This window comes from Equus caballus, chromosome 16 (genome assembly GCF_041296265.1).
Source record: "Equus caballus isolate H_3958 breed thoroughbred chromosome 16, TB-T2T, whole genome shotgun sequence".
Classification (NCBI taxonomy): domain Eukaryota; kingdom Metazoa; phylum Chordata; class Mammalia; order Perissodactyla; family Equidae; genus Equus; species Equus caballus.
Genome location: NC_091699.1, coordinates 4299868 through 4308200, shown reverse-complemented (window position 1 = coordinate 4308200; position 8333 = coordinate 4299868).

Sequence of the window (8333 nt, the reverse complement as noted above, 5' to 3'; positions counted from 1 at the left end):
TCTCCAATTCATTAGGATTGTTAGATTTATGGAATACTTCTCTAGATTGTAGCAGTGGTATGGATCTTTCTATCGACCATTTTCTTCCAAAGAAATAGTGGACAGTCCTTTTTGTCCTTCTCTAGAACACTGGGTTTTACAGTAGATGACATTACTAAATGGGAAGGAAAGAATTAGTTTTTCATTTGAGAATTGGAACTGGAAAATTCTTTGGAAATGCCTTAGTATAATTTCTTTTTAGGAACCTGATAAACAGAGAATGTAAATGTTTAGTCTAAATCTTACACCCAGTTGTAAAAACCTGGACCATATCCCAGGCCTCTTGGACCACCTCTAAATGGTGCTCTACCAGGCTTTGGGGTCCCACCAATTTGATGAAACCCTGGCTGGGTTCAACACTGTTTTACTGTGGATACACACTGGCAGTGGTGGGTGAGGTGCCTCCAATGCCCTGAAAAAGCTGCCGAGTGGTAGACAAAATATTTGACCAAATGAAACAATTCACATTGAAACACAGTGGGTTGAACTGACCAGCTAATCAGGAAAGTAGACTTGCTCCCATCTCAGTCAGCTGGCTTATCAATTGCAAACCAGGTGCAGCCTTCCTCTGGTTCTCTATGTCAGACTAGCTTGGAATGCATCGCATACAGGGTGATAGGAGGGGGTATTTCCAACCAAGAAGGTGATGGGGTATAAGAAACACAGTAAACAAAACAGAATAGAAAGAGATGGCTGACCTTGATAACTTGGGATCCATTTCAGCTCCACTTCTCAAGAACTTCCGTCCGTCTTGTAAGATAAATGAGGCCCAATTTCCTATTATGTGAAATTTGAGTTAATATATTGTTTTCCTAAATTAAATATAAGGATGTTCATCATCACATGATTTACTACTTCCATAATTAAAACAATGTGTGCATTGAAAATGAAACATTGATTAAATAAAATAAATTATAGCTACAGGGTAGAATACCCTATGAATAGTGTAAGTTACATTTGGAAGAATATTTCACATCCACTTCTTAATAAGTAGTTCATGAAAAATAAAAATTGTCAAATTATACGTAAATACACACACATATGCCCATATATATGTTGGTATGTAAATGATATATAAGTATATATATTATATAAATGTATGTATGTATGTATACATGCAGTGGGAATGTAATTTTGTAAGGATAACCATCTATATGATATTTTTTTTGTGACTATCTCTGAGTATTATGGATGCTTCTAAATTTTTAAACTTTTTCCTATTTTCATCAGATTATGTATTGACTTAATACTCAGGTAAAATAATTATTATTAGATTACCAATAAAATGCTAAAATAAATAACAGCAATTAGGCTACTTTTCATTTTTTATGACTTCTCACATTTGTTCCCACATTTCTCCAGGAGCAATAGCTGCTAGAGGAAATTTCTGATGAAATGCTAAGAAAACCAGGGTCTTGCACTTTGGAGCCCAGTGGTGGAAACACTATTCTCAAAGCTCATGTGACTTTAGGGCTCCCTCTCCTACACCTTAGGAATATACTTTTAATTAGCTGGGACAAATCTGTCTCACTGAAGTCTATTGAGATCTGTAGGGGGAGACCTGCTATTTCCAAGGGCACTTTACTTCATGACCTTCTCTGAAAACTATTTAAACTCCTGCCTCTTCTCACTCAGAGACCTCCCATCGTGCCAAGGAACCCAAATGCAGAGCAACCAGAGATAATTCATTGTTCTTTAGTAGTCTACCACTTTCTTCCTGTCTTTTTACTTTTTCATAATTGCCCCTCTTTGGTTTCTAAATATTTTCTTGCAAAGAGAGGAAGCAAGAGTTAACATACTTTTCTAGAAGGCTGGAGAATTTGTGTGGTATATCCTGGCAATGTAAAATGTCTCGGGGATTTTGGGGTGGAAATTTTTTAATTTTTAATTTTTAAAAATAATACTTCATTCTGTAGATATTAAGAGCAATATTACCAAATTGTTCTTAATAACTTGCTGCATGTCTGTCTGTGCTAATTCTATCATCAGTCAATATCACAGTCCAAGTAAAAACCCTCTGCGTGCTGGATCTTAAGGGGTAAGATGCAAAGCACACAGGCACATGGGTGGGCTTGAAAGTTTTCTTGTTATGGATACCCATGACTGTGAATCAATTTGTGTTCTTCTCTCTCTCAACATAAACTGAAGAAATTAAATCTACTAAAGAATCATTTTCTCTTCTTCTAAGAAATCATCTTCTTTCTGAAAAGCCTCTGTTCATTCCCAATCTCTTTCTTAGTTACATAAAGTTCTTATAGTTTGCTGGTCAGTTTTTGTTTTACTAAATTTTGTATGACTAGCTCTACCTTTGGATAATGCACTCTACTCTGAATGACTATCTGGAGAGGATTCAGGTCTAAGTAAGTGACAATGATGATCTTCTTTATTTGGAACAAAGTTTAGGATAAAATTAGGCATTTGGATGATTTTGTTTTTTAACGATTGGCACCTGAGCTAACAACTGTTGCCAATTTTGTTTTTCTGCTTTATCTCCCCAAATTACCCTTGGTACATAGCTGTATATCTTAGTTGTAGGTCCTTCTAGTTGTGGCATATGGGACGCCTCTGCAACGTGGCCTGAGGAGCGGTGCCATGTCCACGCCCAGGATCTGAACCAGTGAAACCCCAGGCTGCCACAGCAGGGTGTGCAAGCTTAACCACTCAACCACAGGGCTGGCCCCCTTAGGTGATTTTTTAATATAAATGATATGCATTCCATTCCTTTATGCATACCAAGAGATGTGTAATATGCTGCTTTTAATATGCAGTATTCAGATTTCATGGATAAGAAAAGGCTTTGAGGAAATGAGGTGATGAGTTAAACAAGGGTGGATATAGGAAAAACAAATCATTTTAAAGATTTTTGAAAATTAAATGATTGGATTTAATAGTTTGAGATTTTGTCTAAACAAGCAAAATCCTTAATTAAATTTAAGCAATTCAGAGAATCATCTACAAGCTTCTGCAGTATTTATACCAACTCTGTATGTTCTTCTCTCTTATTTTAATGAAAATCCAGGTCTTTTGAAATTAAGGAAGATCCCAGGTTATAGATCAAATGCTAATGAGCACCTAGCTTGGCTCATCTTAATGACACTTTAACTATTTCATGAATAAGGAAATCACTGAGTTTCTACAGCATTTCCCAGTGGTCTGAATCATCTTTCTTTATATGATGTAAACAAGACTTATGCAAGCTAAATCTAAGGAAATGGAGGCACGGTGTCTACAACTGATGGGTTGCAAATCTCAAGTGCAAGTTAAATGGGAGAAGACTGCCCCATACCACCCCCTCAACTGCAAGTGCACCAAGAAGCAGATTGCCTGATTATTTCTGGGAATTTGCTGGAGTATGCTTTGCAAATCTCCTGCTGTAAGGGTGCTGTTGAGTGTAACAGTACAAAGAATCTTCTTTATAAAACACCTGTTTATGTCCGTGTGTACAATTTTAACAAAACCTTTCCTCCCTTTTGTTTCTCTTTTTTGATAATTCAAGCAAAGCTTGACCTTGTGAGTTAGATGGGATAGGGGCAACGCTATTTGAAAGATACAAAAGGACTAAATGAAAAACTTGCACTTAGTCCCAGTTTATAGGGCACAGACTATGAAGAGGCTTCCTGATTCGCTGCTGGTGCTTCTCTTCTCCCCCCAACCACTGGCATGATTGCCTTTTTATCCTTGTACTTTTTTTTTTTTTACAGATAAGGACACTGAGGGTCTGAGAATTGGATGTGCTTGTCTTAAGGACATACAGGCGAAACAGACAGACTCCTGGAGGCCCTCTAACTTAAAGCCAGGCCTCATGCCTTGTTGTCAGTGATACAAGAATTGTACATATGACTTTTCTATAATGATGTTAAAGGATGTGCAGACACCTGCGTTCCTCAACCCCACTCTACCAGTGGTTCCAAAACATTTTTCTTAGTGCCTGCCATACCATAGAATAAATTCCCATCTGAAATAGTGGGTCTCTCTAGTTGTGGGGTGTGTGATCTCTTTAGGGATCCTGGCAAGAGGGGTATGTGGTGAGCAAAGGAATGTGACCTGACTCCCTGGAGTGATGTCCCAAACAGTAATGTATGCTTGGTGAAATTGTCTGAGTACATTTGCATTTTATCACGTAATAAGCTTATGATTCTTATTTGAATTTGATTTTATTCTTAATGATTCCAACTTTTTGAGATACTGGGCATAATTTTGGAATACAGAGAAGATTTAGGGATATATCTAAGGTTTTGTATTTTGTTTCCAAACTGCACAACAATGGATTGAACTGGCTTGAGAAACTCTCATGTGAAAATTCAACTGGGAGAGATTTTTACCCAAGATAAATAATATTTTAATGCAATATTTTTTTAAAAAAAGGCAAAAAATCCATGATAAATGAAATACAAAATTTTAAATGAAGATAGAATCAACAACAGTATCATACATGATAATGGCAGAAAAACAGATGCTTAGATCAATAAAACAGAATTAGAATAGTTTTAATGTGCCAACAATGTGATATGTTTGATATAAAATAGAAAAGTAACATCCCCAGTTATTCTGCACTGGAAAAACTCCATCTAAAGTAATTGTTGAAATAGAGATCGTATTTTAAAATGGGCATTTCCAAAGATTATCTCAAGGTAATACCTAGAACTTGGGCATTTTGGCAAAGAATTCATAGATGAATGCATACAAAAATTGGGAAGCATAACCTGGCACAGAGAAAGATGGAGAAAGGCTTTATGGGCATATTCAAATTATCAACACATGAACATTAAAAAGGGAAGAAACTGCTTCTGAGTGGATCTAGAGGGCAAAGAAGGAGGTTTCACGAGGCAGCTTTTAATCCAAGTGAGCACAGAGCTTCCTAGGGACAGGGCTGTTGTGCTGAAAGACTGTGGACTATGCTCTTCATTTGGCAGAAAGTTCACCAGTAGTCAGAGAGAATCAGGGAAAGGAAGCAACTTACAACTTAGAGATACCATTATCACTTGATTTAAAGGATGAGCTTGGTGACCATCCTAGTTCTAGGGAGAAATCACATCCTAACTTCAAGTTAAGTGGGAAGAAGTAATTTCAACTACTCTACTCAACCAAATGTGTACCCCTTACAAAATAAGAGGGAATAATTTCAAATGTCAGAATGGAATAATTGTGTTGCATTCTTTTGATGTGTGGTATAGTGTAATAAAAAATTAATTTAAGTAAAACTTAAAGACAATTTTATCCAACAAAGTCATGCCAATTTTATGCAATCTTCTGTTTCTTGTGTTCTCATAATTTGCAGGCCAAGCATATCTATGCGTCTCAAAGATATTTAGATTCTCTTCAGGCTTAAATGTGATTCACCCATATTTCTGAGAATTTATGATGAAGACCATTTCCTTCAAGTCAAGAGATGTTTAGAAAAAAATATAGAATTTGACAGCTGAAATATTTCCACCAGGAGGGCCAGAGTCTATAGACCTGAAGTTCAAGAGGTATTTATAACCCAAATTCACAGATTTTAGGTGAATGTGTAGATTGTTTAAATGAGAGATTGAGGATTCTCACACACTTATAGTTTTGCAATAATTAACATATATGGGTATAACATTGGTATTTTACCTTGCATTGTATAATATATTTTTCACTTGTAACTAAGAATTTCTTATTTGATCTATAGAATAGCCCTGATGTCATATCATCTAAAATTAACGTAAATGGGAACCAAGGCTCAGAGAGTTTGGGGAGAGAATACAGGGTAATAGAATTAATTAATATCATGTCAAGGAGAACTCAATTCATTTGATTCTAAATTTGGTTTTACTTTATGTCCACTGCCTCATTTCAGAAGAAAATTCCTGTATAAAATCACAGAATTATTCCAGACATTTTATGATAGCTGTCACTTGTACTAAATCATAGGAAAGCAGTACAATCTTTGTCCAGCAGAAATTCAACAAGTATAAATCCTTCTCATTATGATTCAGCATAGTGAGACAGCAGATAATAAATTTAACCAAATGGGGCTTGCTGTCTGACAAATTAGACTTTTTATGTGCAATTGGGAGAGTAATGACAGACAGCTGCAAAATAGAGAAGACTTTAGAGTTTGCCTTTGTTATTGCAAGGACTATAGAGCTGAGTGGAAAAACTAGGCAAAGGTAGATTTTTAAGAGATTTTGGAATGAGTGTAATGGAAAGCAGAGAATGCTATTTGACTTTGTAAAGCAACACATCATTTTCTCTCTCTTCCTGGCATCATAGGGTGTGATAAAAGTTAAACCCAAAATGTGAGAGGTGTGAAAGCAGTTGAAATACTACTAATATTTAGGCTATTCCAATATCTGGAGAGCATTTTTCCTTCAGATACATATTTTAATAGGCTACATTAATCGAAACTAGAAAGATAAAAGAAAAATGAGATAGATTTTAAATGGTGATGATATGGTACATGGTGTCAGGGAAAGATCTATGAAACCTGCCATCAAAGATTCTGAAATTGGAAAAAAAAAAAAAAAAAAGCAAAAGCTAAACACGAGAAACAGCGTTTGCTCTGTCAAAAATAAGTAGTCCTGGAGCTGGCCTGGTGGCATAGTGGTTAAGTTCATGCATTCTGCTTTGACAGCCCAGGGTTCTCAGGTTCTGATCCTAGGCATGGACCTAGCACCACTCATCAAGCCACCCTGTGGTGGCATCCCTCATAAAACAGAGGAACATTGACGCAGAAGTTAGCTCAACTATAATCTTCCTCAAGGAAAAAGAGGAAGATTGACAACAGATGTTATCTCAGGGCCAATCTTCCTCACAAAAAAACAAAAAGCAGTGTTGATTATACTAATTTATGTCATGTGGTCTTGTTTATGACTAGTTTTCACTAGTCACATTACTAATTACATATAATTAAAATTTAACAGATTCATGTTGTTGTGACATTTTATTTGACAACTACAATAAATGTCTAGCTGTTTTTCTGTCTATTTTTCTGTAAGTAAGAGAACAGAGAGAATTGAGACTGTGTAGTTCAAACACCCCTGCACTAACAGATTGTGTGACCACAAGAATATCACTTTCAATCCACCATTGGTGAAACGGGGTTTACAGTTCCTCAGTGCTTAGCTTTATTGTGAAGCTCAGTGATTCAATAGATGTGAAGAACAAGGCACAGGTAAACTCTTCACAATGTCATTATCATTGCTCTTAATAGTAAGTTTTTTTAATGCTCAGTTGACTGAAGTGTTCATATTTTTAGAATATTTTGAGAATACACAAGTTTTATCAGTTTAATTCTCAAACGTATTGGTAACATATATCTTGCCTTATCTTATTTAATTCTAAAACCCATGGAAATCATTCTTAACATTCAAAATGTTCTTTGTGGATATTTTTTCTTCTATCATAACCTGAAATTATATAAAATGCAGCTACTCAATTTGTTTTAATTTACAAATCACATTGAAAAATTTCCAGTTTCTAAAAATAATAGCTGAGTTATAGTTCAGGATGTATGTTCATGTGCTATTTCCCCTGAATCCTAATTGTTAGTGCTAATTGATAATAGGTAATGTCAATCATAATACCAATGCTAATTACTCATCATTCTAAAATTGAAATTTCTTTCTTAAAAATAAATAAAAATAATTCTAGAACAGTGAATGCCTCTTGCAATGGATAACCTTTTCATGTCTGAATTTGCAAGAGTAGTTTCCATTGCCCACTTTATTTCCTCCCATACAATTTTATTTCATCATGGATGAACTGACACCAAAAGAAACACTTATAATGTAGACAGTGACTCATGGCCCAAACGGGGGATCACCCGTGTTTGTGGCTAAACGGTAGACATAGACTACCCATAGCCAGACTTAAATATTCTGAAGATGATGGTGATGCTGATTATAATAAACATTTATTTAATAAAAATACTCATTTAAACACATCTAAGGTAGTATGTTCACATACACATGTGCACACACACCATACTAGGGTATGTTTAACTGCCGCATGCCGCATAGCATGCTATACACCTTTAGGTGGTGTTGTGTGTATCACTGTAGTACAATAGCACCAGCTGGTATAATCTTGTCCAATCCATTTAAAGAATTATTGATTTTAGATAATCAATTTTACTTAAAAGCATTCTAGAAAATATTGGTTGCTAGGTGTCAGTGCCAAAGTACCAAGAAAAATATTTTTAAAAGTTTTCTTCCAACTTTTATGAGTTCGCTACGTAACAGTTAACCCATATTTTCTTTTCTTAATTGTGCATGAGTGATCATTTTATTCTGAAAATTTTAGGGCACAGCAGAGCCATCATGGAA